Raw genomic sequence first — 16367 nt, 5'->3', positions numbered from 1 at the left:
CTCTCAAACAAAGACAATCAAATGGAAAATGTATTGGAAGGGTAAAAAGCCACCAAAGTTGACCAACACAAAAGGAAACGTTTTAAAACAGCTAAAATAAAAAGCTAGAGAACAAAAAAACAAACAAAAATATTGACAAATAAGAGGTTGGAATGAAAAGTTTTTAATAAAATAAATCAGATAACTTTATAGGGGAAAATAAGCAATGGATATTTAAAATGCAATTGAATTTTCATGTAAAATTAATTAAATTATTGTTATATGTGAATATTTCAAAATTCAAACCCGGAAAAATGCTTAATACATAGAGAGTTATACATAGAGTTAGGTTTTTGACAATTACGTCTCGTCTCTATGTTACCCTATAACTTAATATTGGAATTTAACTAATTTGAAAGTGTAATATATAAAAAATAAATATTACAATTATCTGTCCTTAAAATCTAAAGATACCATGTGTCAGATTTTGACAAGACTTTTCCGTTGACCTTTCTAGAAACATAAAATGCTTGTCAGAAATTTTGTATCTGTACATGAATGTAAGTAAATGTGTCTGTATGTGTGTAAGGATACATGAAGACATGTCAAATATGTCAATAATGTCAATTTTTGAGACAAATTGCAAATTGCAACCTCAATTAAAATCACATCAATTAGCAACAGTTAACAGCTGCTGCCAACTAAACTTGCTACGCTCGTTTAACTTTTGTAGCATCTACAAACACACTCACACATGAACATAATTTCACAGCGGCAAAATTTTTGAGGCCTTTAGCTATAAGGCCTTCTGTAAGACCTTCCTGGACCTTTTTTAGATCCAGTACTCATGCTCGCTTGCCTTCTCAGGAAGACCTTATGGAAGGCCTACCTGCTCCCTTCTTTTTGTTGCTACAAACGTAGTACAAGCAGAAAATACCGTTAAAAACTCACATTCCAAAGACAAAACTACAAATACAAAAAAATGCAAAAAGTGAAGAGAAAAAAGAAGTAAACTTAAAATAGTTGTGCTTTAATTCTTGGACAATGCGGTTGTGAGAATTTTTACTTGGTCATTATTGGATTTTATTATAAAAAAATTAAAATAAGTAAGATATCGCTTAGGCCGGGTAAGTTATTAAATTTTAAATATAGTTTAGGCTTAATCAAAGATACAATTTATTTAACAAAATTTATTTACAAAAGGCCTGTGAAGAAGGCCTGCTACCAGGCCTGTTGAAGAAGGCTTTCTATCAGGCCTGTTAAAGAAGGCCTTGGCTGGCTAGGACATCGTGTGTAAAAAATGTATGAGTATAGAATGGGTGAATAAGTCCTTGTGTCTGCTAAATAAGGCCTTCCAGAAGGCCTGCTTACTACTTCTTTTCGCCGCTGGGTTCTAATACACAGCCACACATACATATTTATATTTGTGGAGATTCCCAGCAAACATAAAATAAATGTTTGAGAAAATAGGAATTATGATTTAAGTAAAAATTAAATTTCAAAAATTTCATTAAACCAGAAGTCGTCTCTCATTGACTCCAGGGCCGTCTTGATTGGATATATACATGAATATAATACGAATGTCAAGGAAACGTATAAAAACTCGGTCAAGCCCGACCATATAATACCCTACACTACATTTTACTTTTAAAATATCAATAACACAGGTCAACATCAAAAAAAGGCTTCACTAAGCACTATATAGATTTGATGCATCATGGTTACCTAAGTACAAAAATGGTAAAATTTTGGATGATTTTTTAAAAATAAATTTTTTTCAAAAATTGTGAATTTTTTTAGATGTTTTCCACATAATTTATGATAACTCAAAAACAGTTAGTCCGATATTATTAACTTGGAAAACTTCAAATTTAAATAACCTTTAATCTGTTTATATATTGCGTTTTAATAGGCTCATTAGTTTGGGAGTTATAATAACAAATTGAAGCAAAAAAAATAAATTTTATACATGAAAATAGCTAATTTTTGTGTTTTAAAAAACTCGTGAAAAATCGAAAACGGCAGAACTTGTTCAGGTTTATTACTTTGTCACAAAGCCGCATATAATAGAAACAAAATGCGATATCGAAGATAAAAATAGATTGATCCTCTTTGAATTTATTCACAATTAAGTGAATTCGCTCATTTTCAGAAAATTTGACATTTTTGTTTGATATACATAAAATTTAGTAGTTTATGTTCTTCTTTCGATTGATTGAATTTCGAAAACATTTTCCTCATGCTATGTACAAATTTTCACATATATATTGCATTTTAATCGGCTCAGTATTTTCGGAGTTATAATAACAAATGGAAGCAAAAAATATATTTTTTATGTGAAAATATCAAATTTTTTTATTTTAAAAAAATCATGAAAAATCGAAAACGGCAGAAATTGTTTAGATTTATTGCTTTATCGCAAAGCCACGTGTAATAGGAACAAAATTTGATATCGATCATAAAAATCGATGAATTGTTTTTGAATTTATTCAAAATTAAGTGAATTCGCTTATTTTCAGAAAATTGTATGTGCGTGTACATTGAGCGTAAATTTTATGTGTGTTTTGTTTTTGTTAAAATTTTTGTTGAGTGATTTTCGGAAGTGGGCCTTATATGGAAGCTATGACCAATTATGGACCGATCACCATGAAATTAGGTCGTGTGATTTATGTCTATATGAAAGTTATTAATGTTGAATTTTGTGTACATACCAACATTTTTAAGAGATTAATGCACGTTAAGGTGATTGTCGGAAGAGGATCTTATATGAGAGCTATGACTAATTATGAACCGATCATAATAAAATTTGGTGAAATGAATTCTGTATATCGATGGCTTAATACAAAAAGGACCTAACTCGTGTTTTTTTAAGTCGAGATTTTTTTTTGGCTAATTATGATATATGATCGGACCATTTATCGAAACAAACGAAAATCTGGACTTACAAAAAAAACCACGAGTTATGGCCTTTTTTATATTAAGCCATTGATATATAAAACTTATTTGGAGCGAAATTTGTGTAGATACATATATAAATTAAACATTTATGACCGATAAAGTCCAATTTCGGAGAACATTTGTATGTGGGCTAGGTGAAATAATGAACCGATTTCAGCCAGTTTCAATAGGCTTTGTCCTTGGGCCAAAGACATTATATGTACCAAATTTTATCGAAATATCGTAAAAATTGCGACCTGTACTTTGCGCACAAGGTTTTCATGGACAGCCAGCCAGTGATTCTAAGTCGATCGGTATACTTTAAGGGTGTTAGACTAATATCATTGGACGTTACAAACATCTGCACAAACGCATAATACCCTCCCTTCTATGCTGGTGTAGATTATAAAAATGTCAGAAATTCATTTCATAAAACAATTCCCAACAACGCAAAGTCTTTAACTTCATTTAAGGATTTTATTTGAATAAAATTTATTCGTTATTGAATTAATAAATTTAAAAAAGAGCTCATTTTGGAATAAAAAGTTCGATTTTGCAAAAAAAAAAAAAATTGTATGTCTTGAGATACAAAATATTATAGATATATAGATATAGATAAATATCTCACACGCATCCCACTAAGCGACCAAAAATCTCTTAAAGGAATGGACCTGCTTAAAAATAGCTTGTTTTGAGTTACAAAACATTTATTTTGATAGATATCCCACTCGTATTACACTAAGCGACCAAATAGGTATTCAAGGAAAATATCTAAGTTTTTGATTTCGGAAAAAATATTCCAAATTTTTTTTTATTTTTTTTTTCAAATAGCTATCTAAACAGTTTGGGACACATTTTGCTTGCTTGGCCAGAGAATCTGGACCGATCTTGTTGATAAATCCAACCTTGGTCCAAATTTTATCCCGATCGGAAGACATCGATTTCAAAAGTTGGTTCACTTGACATGAAATCCCCCATATATTCTGGATCATTATAAATAATAGTCGATATAGGCTAGATAGACAGTCCGCCTGTATGTCGAAATCAACATTCCAAAGCTTCTAAATACTTTACATACATGATTGACGCATCGACTGACAAATGGCCTGGGTTGATAGACATTTCAGACAACTTTCCACGTAGGTAGATAACGCCATAGTAATTCGGACATAAGTATAATCAAAATCGGGAAAAATATTTTTTAACCCGAGTTTTTTTACAAAAAAAAATTTAAAGAAAATTATTTTCACACAAACATTTTTCTAATCTTAATCTTAAAGTAAAAAATTTCATTTTGAAAATTGATCTAAGAATTAATTCTTTAAATCTTTGAGTATCTCAGATTTATTTTTAAATAAATTTAGGAATATTCCAATGGAACAAAAACATCGTAAATTTTTTGTGAATTTTGTTGCCGCGGTTGTCATGTTTTAATATTTGGTATTCAGCTCAGTATTACAGGTTTGAAGGCGGTTCTACACAACGGGCTTCTTCAGGATTTATCGCGAAAAAACATGTTTTGAATCTATTTTGGGTAATTTTCCAATTTTCAGAAAACCTGTAATGTGTGTTAGTACAAGCATGCATTTACATGAAAACATCTCAAAACTTTCTTCTGATTTTGAAAGAGTTAGTTCAAATCCAAATTGACAACCAAACCTAAACCATTTGCTGGGTTGTAAAGACAATGCTGCCGTTTTTCATTTACAGCATCTATGAATGTGTGCTCATGTCGTTGATGATGATGACTCAGAGTCATATGATTTTATTCAATAAACAACAATTTTGATATGAAACTCGTATAACGGAGGAACAAGCAAAACAAATCTGATGCACTGTTGCACAAACATGAATGTGGCACTGTTTAGAAAAATTCATTTTGTTTGTTAAGATTTAGCTTTGCTGTAATACTGAGCTAAACCTTGTCATATATTACATCCATTTTTATTCCATTTTTATTTCTCCTATGACGAATCCACACTCTTGCATTCAACAATCATAGCAACATTTCCAACTGACATTACGTTTTGTCAGGGAAAATGTTTGAAGAACAACAAGTGATGGAGTGCAAAGAGATTTAAAAGAATGAAATTTTTAAAACAAATAATTCATTTCTATCTCAAGTCGTTTAGTTTAAGAGCGAGTTAGTTGGAAAAACTTCTAGGAAGAACTAGTTTAAAATTGCTATTTCAAACAATGTTTTCATATCTTTTTCGAATTCAGCAGAAACAGCAGGAAATGAACTTTGAATCTTTCTTTGGAAAAGATCTTGAAGGAAAATATTGAATTCTTTCAAAACTCTGTACATTTCCCCTACAACCATCCAATAAATCTAACAATGCTTTACATCAAACTAACAAAAAAAAAATGCATGTTGATGCATGTTGCATCAACCCAAAAAAAATATAACAATCCCTCGAAAAACTATCAAAACAAAACTGCATTAAATAAGAAAGAAAAGAGGATTTTGAAAAAATTTTGTTGCACAAACAAGTGATGGCAATGTTGTAAGTCCCTCTGACTATGTACATGATTGTGTGGCATGTTCTCAAGTGTTTATTTTCATGTTTATGGTAAATTTTTTTTAAAGGAATTTTGTGTCTCCCTGTCCTCCCTCCTTTTGACGCTTGACAAAAATAAGTGTGTTAAATACCATACATTTTTGGTTGTTCTTGTCTGCTGTTTTGTTGCTCCTTAAGGGAAACAGTAACGTACACGAAAAAATATAAAGTAAATTTGAAAAAGATTTATTGTGGTATGCAAAGTATAAAAAAAAAGAAACATTGAGGAAGCTGAGTAAAATAAGGCAATTAATCATTCAATTTGTTGGAAAAGTGATTTTGTGTAAAAAAAAAACACAAAAGAAGAAGGAAAATACAGACATGAGTTACATTTTTGTAAAATGTAGACAATTTAAAAGGGTATTAATTGGTTTCGTTAGTTTTTTTGTTTGTTTTTATTTGAAAAAAAAAGAAGAAAAAACAATTTGCTAACAAATTGAAAAGAATTGCAGGCAAACAAAAAACAAAGTTCTGCAAACATATTTCAACCAGAAAATTTATAAGAAAATAAACAGTAGAGAAAATATGACAAAAATTCTATAAAGAGAGAGATAAAGAGAATCCAATTAGCCAGCTATAAATAATTAAAATTTTAATAATTTATTAAAAAACAGTTTCCTGCACGTACAAAAACATGACCAAAGAATCGATTAGAATTACGGCATGATCTAATGATCTTTCGTATCGAAAAATATTATTATTAGTGAGGCAAGTAGTTCATGTAGTGCAAGTCTAGGCTTCTTGCGACGCCAATAACCCTGTTTGATGAAAGACCAAAAATATCCACATTGAGAACCTTGCGAGACACTTTTGGACACGATACCAACTATAGGTTATTTGGTGTGAATATCCGAATCGGTACTGACAATATCATGTCCCAATCTTCGTCATCAAGATTGGGACATGAATTCCGAGTATCTATTAACGAGATGGCGAGATATTCTCGGTGCCGGGTCACTCTGGTATACTTGGCAATGCTATTGCGGATGAACTGGCCAAAAAGGGCTAACGTCTGCAAGCCGATGAGATCGATATTTTGGTCAGTTTACCGCTATCCTGCTGTAAATTACTTATACAGCGAAAATTGTTTGAGTCTTCTCAGCTCGGATTGTCTAGTTTAACAAATTACTCGATATTGAAGCTCACATGGCCCGTTTTTGACCATCATATGTCGAGGGCTCGGACTTCAATAATACGTAGTCCTTTTTTGCACGTCCTAGTGTATCTATCTACTGTCGACGTCAGGAAGATGGATTCGTTCATTCGTGCGTCAGGTTGATTCGGCACTGAATCAATTTCCGACATGTGAAGGACCTGAGCACAAAGGGACCTAAGTGAGCAGGTTAATACTGGCTGACTTCATAACCTAACCTACCTAAAGTAAATTCATGGTATCTAACACCATATCCAGTAATTTGTTCAGTAAGTATTCTCAAACCGCTCTTTCGGAGCAATACCAACTTTTGAACAATATCTGCTCATTGTGTCAACAGAGTTCAGTGAAAGATGCAGTGCAGTTCATGACGACAGCTGACCTTACACCTTCGACATCATAAAATCCCCAATGCAACTCAATTTCCTTCTCAAACACTCAGCAGTGCAGATGAGAATGGCGTAAATCTCCGCTTGACCCATTTGAATAGTCCTTTAATAGTTAGGGTTATAGTATGTTTGGAATCATCGGTGAACCACACCTAATCGACATGACATGATATGTTTATGCCACCGAGTCTGATTTTATCACTGTTGCCTTTTCAGGTATAGAGCCTTTAAAATTTGTGCACAGCACCAATTTCTCATAATACTGGGATTGACCTCAAATATCTCTGGAATTCACATGTACCACTCAATCTCCTTCTCAAACACTCTGCGGCGCAGATGAGGATCTTAAATATGCACTTGAAATATTGATTGGTAAGCACCCATTTGAATACTCCTTCAAAGTTAGGCTCTAGGCTGTTTTGAAACCATCGGTGAACCACACCTGATCGACATGCTTGTGCCAACGAATCTATTTGGAACCATCTGCGAACCACATCTGATCGACAAGTTTATGCCACTGATTTGATCACTGAGTCCTTTCAGACCTTTAAAATGTCTGTAGAGCATCAATTTCACACAACACGGATAGATATTAAATATCCCCGGAATTAATACGAGCCACTCAATATCATTTTCAAACAATCAGTAGCGCGGATGCGGGTGGCTTATATCTCCACTTGAAATATTGATGGGTAAGCACCCATTTGAATACTCCTTTAAAAGTGAAGATCATAGGCTGTTTGGAACAATCGGTAAACTACACCTGTATCGCAATTCTGTAACTTTTTAACGACAAAATTTTGTCGTTAAGTAATCAAAATTCGTTAGTTAACAATATTTATAGTTAAGAGATATTCCGAATTAAATTTTACCGATTATTTTCGTTAAAAATAGTCGGTAGATAACGAAATTTGTCGGTAGGTTAACGACAAATAAAATGTTCTAGTTAAGCCATAACGATAATTGTTTAGGAGTTAGTTTTGTAACATAAATATTCGAAATAAGTTGTTTTTTGAAAGTACGGTTGGTCAACTTTTTTTGTGTTTGTTAGATACGGACTGATTTGAGTTTTAAATATAAAAATTAACATGCTTTAATCATCTTTTTAAGATAAATTAGAACTCGGCGGCTCTTCTTAACCGACTCTTAGGCATTCGGCACAGGTCTCTGCTGTCTGTTTAAGATAACACAATAAACATAGCATACATAGTAGTATTATTTGAGGACATTTTTTGCTTGAAAAGCAATAAAAACCACTGTGAAATATTAGGACATTATGACAACTTGACATGATAAGAGACCTTGTGAATTGACCAATTATATTATTTTAGAAAATAGTATTCGAATTTTAAGAGAAACTTTTATTTGGGGCATAATATCCATATTTAACACATTCCTATTGAGCATTTTAAACCATATTTGGCGATGTGGTACGAATATAAACTTATACAAGACCGAATTCTAAGAAGGAAACTCGTTGGAATTTGTCAACTGTCCTTATAACAGCACATATCTAAATTCTGAATCAATGATTACTTGTGGTGGCATAGACATATGGATTATACTGGGTTACTTTTATTTTTAGAAAAAATTCTTGTTCTTTTATTTTCAGTAGGTTTCGCGAACATATTTGGGTGAGCTGATGATTGATTTTTATATATAAATGCGATTATTTATTCACACGACTACGAATGTATCTGCAAACACGAAAAAATAGTGAATATTTTTATGATTTTTTAATTTTAAAAATATTGACATTTATATTTTTAACTATATTCGTCGTTAAAATGTATTTCCGAGAGATATCGTTAACTTCAAATAGTGAATATTAAATTCGTTAAGGCAACCGATATTTTTCGTTACTTAACGACATCGGTAGGAAAGTATAAAAAGTTACAGTATTGCGGTACTGATCGACATGTTTGATTTGATCACTGATCCGATAGCATAATACTGGGATCGTTCTTAAATATCCCTAGAATTCACATATACGCAACCAGATCAATCGGTTTTACTTTGACTACCTTACCAGACTACCAAATATATGGTAGTCTGGATTCCCTCCTACTGGTCTCATCCTTATGGATCAGGTAGAAGAAACTCAAATCATGCGATATATTTTATCTAGCTGAGATATCGCAATTACTTTTTCCTCTTAATTCCACCATAATAAGGCGATATATCAGGTGTTTGACTAAAAATTCGGGATTTTTATATAAACTTATTCAAAGTATTGGCCATTGTTAGTTATGACTTTTACCCATCTTTCTGGCAATATTTGGATTCCTCACCAAATGTACTGATCATATTTTGAGGCAATGAACGAATCAATCCGCCCAGAGAGAAAGTTTTGCAGCGATCGAAACAGATAGTAGCCGGAAGGGTCACGGTCTGGACTATAAAGGGGGTGAGGCAAAACTTTCCAACCACTTCATTCTAAATACTTTTTAACAGGCATTGCAAAATGTGACCTATCATTTTCATGTTGGAATATTACTGTTTCATGTCGGGCAGCATATTCTTCTCGTTTTTCGGCCAATGCTTGCTTCAAACGAATCAGTTGTGTTCGGTACAGATTCCCTGTGGTTGCCTGACCAGATTTCAGCAGCTCATAATAGATAGGACCCTTTTTGATATTTGGCTTTGGAGTCGATTCGGCGGGTTGGCCGGTCTTCATATACGATCTCTTATGCTTCGGGTTATCGTAATGGATAAATTTTTCATCGCAAGTAATGATTCAGTGCAAAAATGATTTTCTTGTGTAGCCTTCTAGCATAATTACGGACATGCAAAATAGTCTTTCAAGATCTCTCGGCTTCAGTTCGTATGGTACCCGATTTTCCTGGTTTTAGATTAATTATGCTGGTCGCAAATGTTTTGAAATTGCTGCTTGAGTAGCTCCCAATGATTTTGCAAGCTCTTGCCTCCAATTATTAGTCTTCCATCTTAAAATCACCACTTCTTCACCGCACAAACAATCTCTCGCACATTGAAACCGATGGAACACATTCACCATAACTTTTGTTGAGCAATTGGTGTTCTCCAGCGGCACTTTCTTTCAAATTAATGAAGTACTTAAAGCTAAACTTCCCACAAATGTTCAATAACTATGTGGGAATAAATGACAGAAATGTACCCTTCAAAATGTTATATAAGTTATTAAAAACAAAAACCGCGTTCTAAGTTACGCTACCTATTGTAAATCCCGCATTATTAAGTCATACACTCAATGTTATCAGTAACAAAAGACTATTCCTGGTGAGAATTATGTCAAGTGTAACCCCAAGAGATTTTAACTCATTCGAGAACTCAATAGATGAGCCATTCAAAGTCGGCTTTTGGCAGGGTTAATTGTCAAATCCCTTTCCTCACACCTATTGGTGTTTATATCCTGAAATATACGCATATTTTTATGGCTTCCCACTAAATAATAGATGTCGTCATCTTAACAATAAGTACAGAAGACTAAGCTGTAAAGTTTTTCCAACAGTTACTCGAAGTAGAGGCGATAATACAGCACCTTGGATGCAGATGTAGTCATCGCTGATCAATCTTCAACTTAATAAATCTAAATGATACCATGTGCGATATCCAGCATCTTAAAATATAAAAGTTACAGTTTCTAACTTCTGAACTAGTGAACGAGTTATTTTCGATGTCCTCTCTGTATTGATTTTAATAAAGAGCGTTATATAAAGCTCTCACAACTAAAGATCTGGAAATGGCGGATTAACTTCGTATTCATGGCCATATGAATGCCTACCATTGATTTAATGCAAAAGAAGCTTAAATTTTTTTTATTCCTCCTAAAAGTATATTGTACTTTATATACAATAGAAGAATTATGACAAGAGATCATTCCTGATTATTGATATATTGGAAAAAAAATTGAAAATATAAAAGAAATTCATAAAAATTTTATGATTGAAACTAATGGTTAAAACTATCACATAACTTTGCTCATTTAACAAACAAAACTTTATACATTTTTTTCCAAAACAAAGAATATACTAAAAATAGACAAAAATTTACAAAATTACACCTTCAACTAAAACAAACCAACATTTTACACATGAACTTGTGCATAATTTTTTATACACATCATTGTCGGCGGTAAAGTGTGAAGAAAAAGCAAAGAATAAAAAATCCCTTAACCCAAAAAGTTAACCAAACACATGCAACATTTACTCACTACTTGCAACATATTTTTTTTTTTGTCTTTCTTGATTTTGTATAAGTTTTCTGTAACAATTTTTTTCGCTTTCCAACGATATTAATGATGATGATGAGGTCGTCTCTTTGCCACAAACAACTATACAGACTCACTGCTGTTGAAAGTTTTCTTTAACATTTGCTACGTGAGACATAAGACAACAGCAACAATATTATATCATGATTATGATATGTTTGCAACAACAACAAAAAAAGAAGAAAAACTCTAACAATAACATTATGTACTTGAAGTAAGCACAAGTACTAAATTCATAGTTACACTTTCAAGTACTTGCAAAGTAGTCGTAAAGATGATTTATCATCACATGTATGAAGTTTTGGTTGCAGAAACTTTTTTTTTCCATTTTATTTTTCGCTTTATTTATTTAAGTCTTCCATCTCCTTTTTTAGCGTTTGCAACGAACAAAAATACATATAATTTTTTATAAAATGTGTGTTTATTGTATGCAAAATGCGAGAGAAAAAAAATATTTTATAATAAACAACCAAAAGTGTAAAAAGTGACAAGGGACAGTGGTTTGGCTAAAAGAAAAATATGGCATAAACAAATGTTACTATCCAGTGGCAAATTGTATAATAGCCGATTCCCTGATGACAGCTATTTACAGTACAAAATCATGAGGTCGTCTATAGCACTGAAATTACTTGGTATGAAAATATGAATTCTTCAGTCCTACGGATAACTAGCTGAGTTTATCTGGTCTTTTATAAAATTAGAAATTTGGAAACTGTTATAAGATTGATTAGTTGTTTACGAACAAAATTAAAAATTTGCCACTTGCAGCTCAACTTAAATTCATAGTTTGTAACAAGTTACTTGCAAGTGCAAGTTACTTGCATGTCTAAAAACAGAGTTAAATAGATCAGTAATTACTGGCGTATCCATTCGAATACTGATCGTTCGATTTTGTTTCCTCCATTACACCTCCTAGAGCATATGGCTTCCACAAAGCATCTGCATCTTACTCGGTTTGATGCTATTATTTTCGCGCCTTCCCATGATTGTCTTAGTTCTTGGAGTATTGTGCGTTTCCAAATGTTCTTAGGTCGACCACGGCTTCCTGAGCCTTGAGGATTCCACTCTAGCGCCATCATTGTAATACTATCGGGCATCTTCCTATGGTATGGCCGGTGTTAGGCCAGAATATCCTGCATATGATTCTTTTTATACCCTACACCACCATAGTGGGGAGGGTATAATGCGTTTGTGCAGATGTTTGTAACGCCCAAAAATATTAGTCTAACACCCACCTTAAAGTATACCGATCGACTTAGAATCGATTAAACGATGTCCGTCCGTCCGTCAGTCTGGTTGGCTGGCTGTCCATGTAAACATTGTGCGCAGAGTACAGGTCGAAATTTTGAAGATATTTCAATGAAATTTGGTACATATTATTTTTTCGGCTCAAGGACCAAACCTATTGAAACTGGCTGAAATCGGTCTACTATTTCACCTAGCCCCCATACAAATGTCCTCCCGAAATTGGACTTTATCGGTCATAAATGTTTAATTTATATATGTATCTCCACAAATTCCGCTCCAAATAAGTTTTATATACACACAATTCATGTCACCAAATTTTGTTACGATCGGTCCATAATTAGTCATAGCTCCCATATAGACCCGCTTCCGAAAATCACTTTAACGTGCATAAATCGCTTAAAAATGTTTGTATACACACAAAATTCAACATACTTAACTTTAATATAGACATAAATCTCACGACCTAATTTCATGGTGATTGGTTCATAATTGGTCATATCCTTCATATAAGGCCCACTTCCGAAAATCACTCAAAAATATAAATTATTGAAATTTTAAAAGAAAAATGTTTTTGCTCTTTTACTTAGTGTAGGGTATTATTGGACCAGCACTCTGGGGATGACCCCTACTCATGCAAAGCATTGTGTTAGAACTAGGAAAATATGTTATGGAAGGGAGGATGGAGGAAGTAGTGTTTGTGGACATTTGATTTGAATTTTCCTATATTGAAAGTGACAGGTAAGACTTCATGAGGAAGCTTATTCCACACACGGACAGTGATTGTAATCAATATTCGCCGAGTTTTAATTCCGTACAACAAAGTAAACTTTGAAGTAGACATTGAATATTCTGAGCTTGGATCATCCGGATATTTGCGAGATTTTCCATACTGAATTCAGACGATCGAATGCCGCTCTTGCTCTATTGAGCATTGGGTCTGTTTCGCTGTCGCCATTTGTTGTTACTGCCTAGATAGCAAAAACTATTTACGCATTCAACTGGTTGGCCTTGTAACATTGATGTTCTCTGTGCTAACATGGCTTTGGTTTTCTTGCTATTTATCTCAAGTCCAACCTTACGCGCTAATCTTTACAGATCTTGTAGTTTCGTTTGCATGTTGGAGATTTTGTGCGAGAGCAGTTAAATATCATCCGCATAATCGAAATCCTCGACTTGGCGTGAGGGACTCCATGTTCCTCTTCTCTCTAAACAGACTTGGATCAATGTATCATTCAGCACGATGGTGAACAGTTGAGGTGATAAAGGGCATCCTTGTTTTAATCCAGCGTTAGTATGAAATGGCTAACTGAGCTTCCCTTTGTGAAGAACTGAGAGTTCTTCATCCTAGTACATAGCTCTGTTCGATGGTAAACATTTGAGGTTAGAATCCTCATTCGAATCCAGCGTTGGTATGAAATGGCTAACTGAGAATCCCATTGTGAAGAACTGAGAGTTCTGCATCCTCGTGCATAGCCCTGATGATTCGAATTATTTTCTGGGTTACTCCTTTCCTACTAAATGCTTTCCATATGGCAGTTCGTCTGATGGTATCGAAGGCTTGCAGTCTATGAGCAATAGATACAGCGGGGTTCGCCATTCTAACATTGCTCTATTATTGGCCTGACCTATGCATCTTCTATTTGGCCAAAAACCTGCCTGTTCATCTGGCAGATTGTTTTGGAATCTTCCCTGTACTATGACTGCCAATATCTTGTATATAGTGGTAAACAGAGTCATAGTGGTAACCAGAGTCATTGTCACTTTTCAGTAACTTAAAAATGATGCCTTTTTTCCAAGTTGGATGCAGCCTCTCTTCCTCTCAGACTGATGTGATGTGAGACTATAGAAGTTCAGCTGTGGTTTCGATGTCAGCCCGTAGAATTTGGGCTGGTTTCAATCTTCGCTTGATTCTTCTTAATTTTACGATGGCCTCTTTTATCTCATTTTGACTGGGATGGTTGCATGATATTCTCAAGATATTTCCTGCAGGACTGCTACTGTTTCTTTCGTTGTTTTCAGTAGCTTCATCTACGATGACTTTACTAATCACTTCAAAATGTTCTCTCCATCTTTGCGTCTGTGCGTCATTGTTTATTTGTAGTGCACCACTGCGATCAGGCGTGGATCCAGGTCAACCATTTGGGAGGTTAAAAATCAAAATTTCTTTTTTCTATGAAAACTTTTCGGTTTTGGGGGAAAAATTCCTATTTCACCCCCTCTTTATCCGCCCCTAACTGCGATCAACTAGTTCTTGGCTTCTGTTACACCTCTTATTACTGAGACAATCTATAGTCTGGTGAATTTGTTTCAAGCTGTTCTGGCTAGCCTCTTCTTCTGCTATTGCTAGCCCTTCCAGGAAATTTATTTTGTTTAGCCAGTAGATGGTACTGCTACCTTGTAGTATTGTTGCTGTTCAGCTGCAGCTTAAGTTCCCTGCTTTGAGAAATTCCTTGTTTTCACTATAAAATAGGAAAGAAAATGTTCGTTCACATTAAGTGAAAGAGGCAATAGGTTCCAAATGTCGTTTGATATCCAGGGTTTTCTTTGTGATTGCACTATACCATGTGTTTCTTCTGCGACTTGTTAACACGATATCTTCTCACGAGTAACTGTTCGCGAATTTACCATTCCTAACGTGTACAGCCGTTTTCGTCTTCTGTGTCTGATTGTTCTCCTTTGCCATTTCAAATTTACCTTGAATTCACCTGTACTGAGCTCATAATCACTTCCGATGTCAGATCCTCTTCTGTTTGTGATATCCGATAGAGAGCTTCTCCATCTTCTAGTCGGTGATGTCCATGTATATTTATGAATCTCCTTATCCGGAAAATTGTAGCCACCAATGACGAGTTGAAATGTCTGGCACAATTCTATAAACCGCTTACCGATGTTGTTTCTAATTCCAAAACTGTTCGTTCCAATGGTAGTATGTTCCATGAGTATTATGATATCTCCTCTTCAGATCTCGTTGAGCGTAGTTGTTACTTGTGCATAGAATTCATACTTCTTAGTATCTTCAGCGTCTTCTGTTCAATTAATCGTACAATTTCTTTGGAAAGTTGATTTCAATATACAGGCTGACAGACGGACATGGCTATATCGAATCCGCTATATATAACGATCCAAAACAAACATAGAATTTCCCTTTCCACTCATGGTGAAGGGTATAAAATGGTGAATTTAATTTGCATTTCCACTAAAATTTTACAGAAAGAATAAAACATTATGATGAATATATCTTAATATAAATTTTGCCCCCTGCTATCACACTGTGCAATTCCCTACAATCTCCTACAAGGGAATTAGATAGCAGCTAAAAAAAATGTCTGCTGACTGCCAGCTTGATGTACATACGAACAAGTATTAAAAAATGTTCGTGCGTCATGTACATATGATGATTGTACGTTTATACGTTTGTATGACTAAAAGTGTTTTGCGTTTCAACAAGCACAAATCAGATGGTTAAACTTGTAAATTTTGTGTTGTTATAAACTGAAACTGAATGGAATAAAAAATGAATAAAATATGAAAAATGTATGCAATGCGTGCTTGAATTTTATGTTTATATTCATTCGCATACAATTTCCAACCATATTTTACAATTTTATGCTCTTTATCTCTTCTCCCTCCTTCTACCCTCTACTTCCAACTCATGTATGGATGTGTGTATGTGTGTGTGTGTGTGTGTGCGTTCAAGCTTAAGAGTGTAGGTGTCAAAATATGCAAATCTGTTTCCGTTTTCCGGTTATGCTTGTTATTTGGTTTTACGTTTTTTTTCTGGTTGCCACTATTTTTTCTTCTTCTTTCTATCATTCTATGATACAGCGAGTGAGTAGCATGTGATACTTGTG

At 34.0% G+C, this 16367-nt stretch overlaps 1 protein-coding gene across 2 annotated transcripts in view; it reads left to right on the top strand.

Moving 5' to 3' along the window:
* Window positions 1–16367, top strand: part of LOC135951854 (uncharacterized) — an 88729-nt gene that overhangs the window by 862 nt on the left and 71500 nt on the right. The window lies entirely within an intron of this gene.

The sequence above is a fragment of the Calliphora vicina genome, chromosome 2 (genome assembly GCF_958450345.1).
Source record: "Calliphora vicina chromosome 2, idCalVici1.1, whole genome shotgun sequence".
Lineage (NCBI taxonomy): Eukaryota > Metazoa > Arthropoda > Insecta > Diptera > Calliphoridae > Calliphora > Calliphora vicina.
Note: the sequence above shows the minus strand (reverse complement) of the source record. Positions and strands in the feature narration are given on the sequence as shown.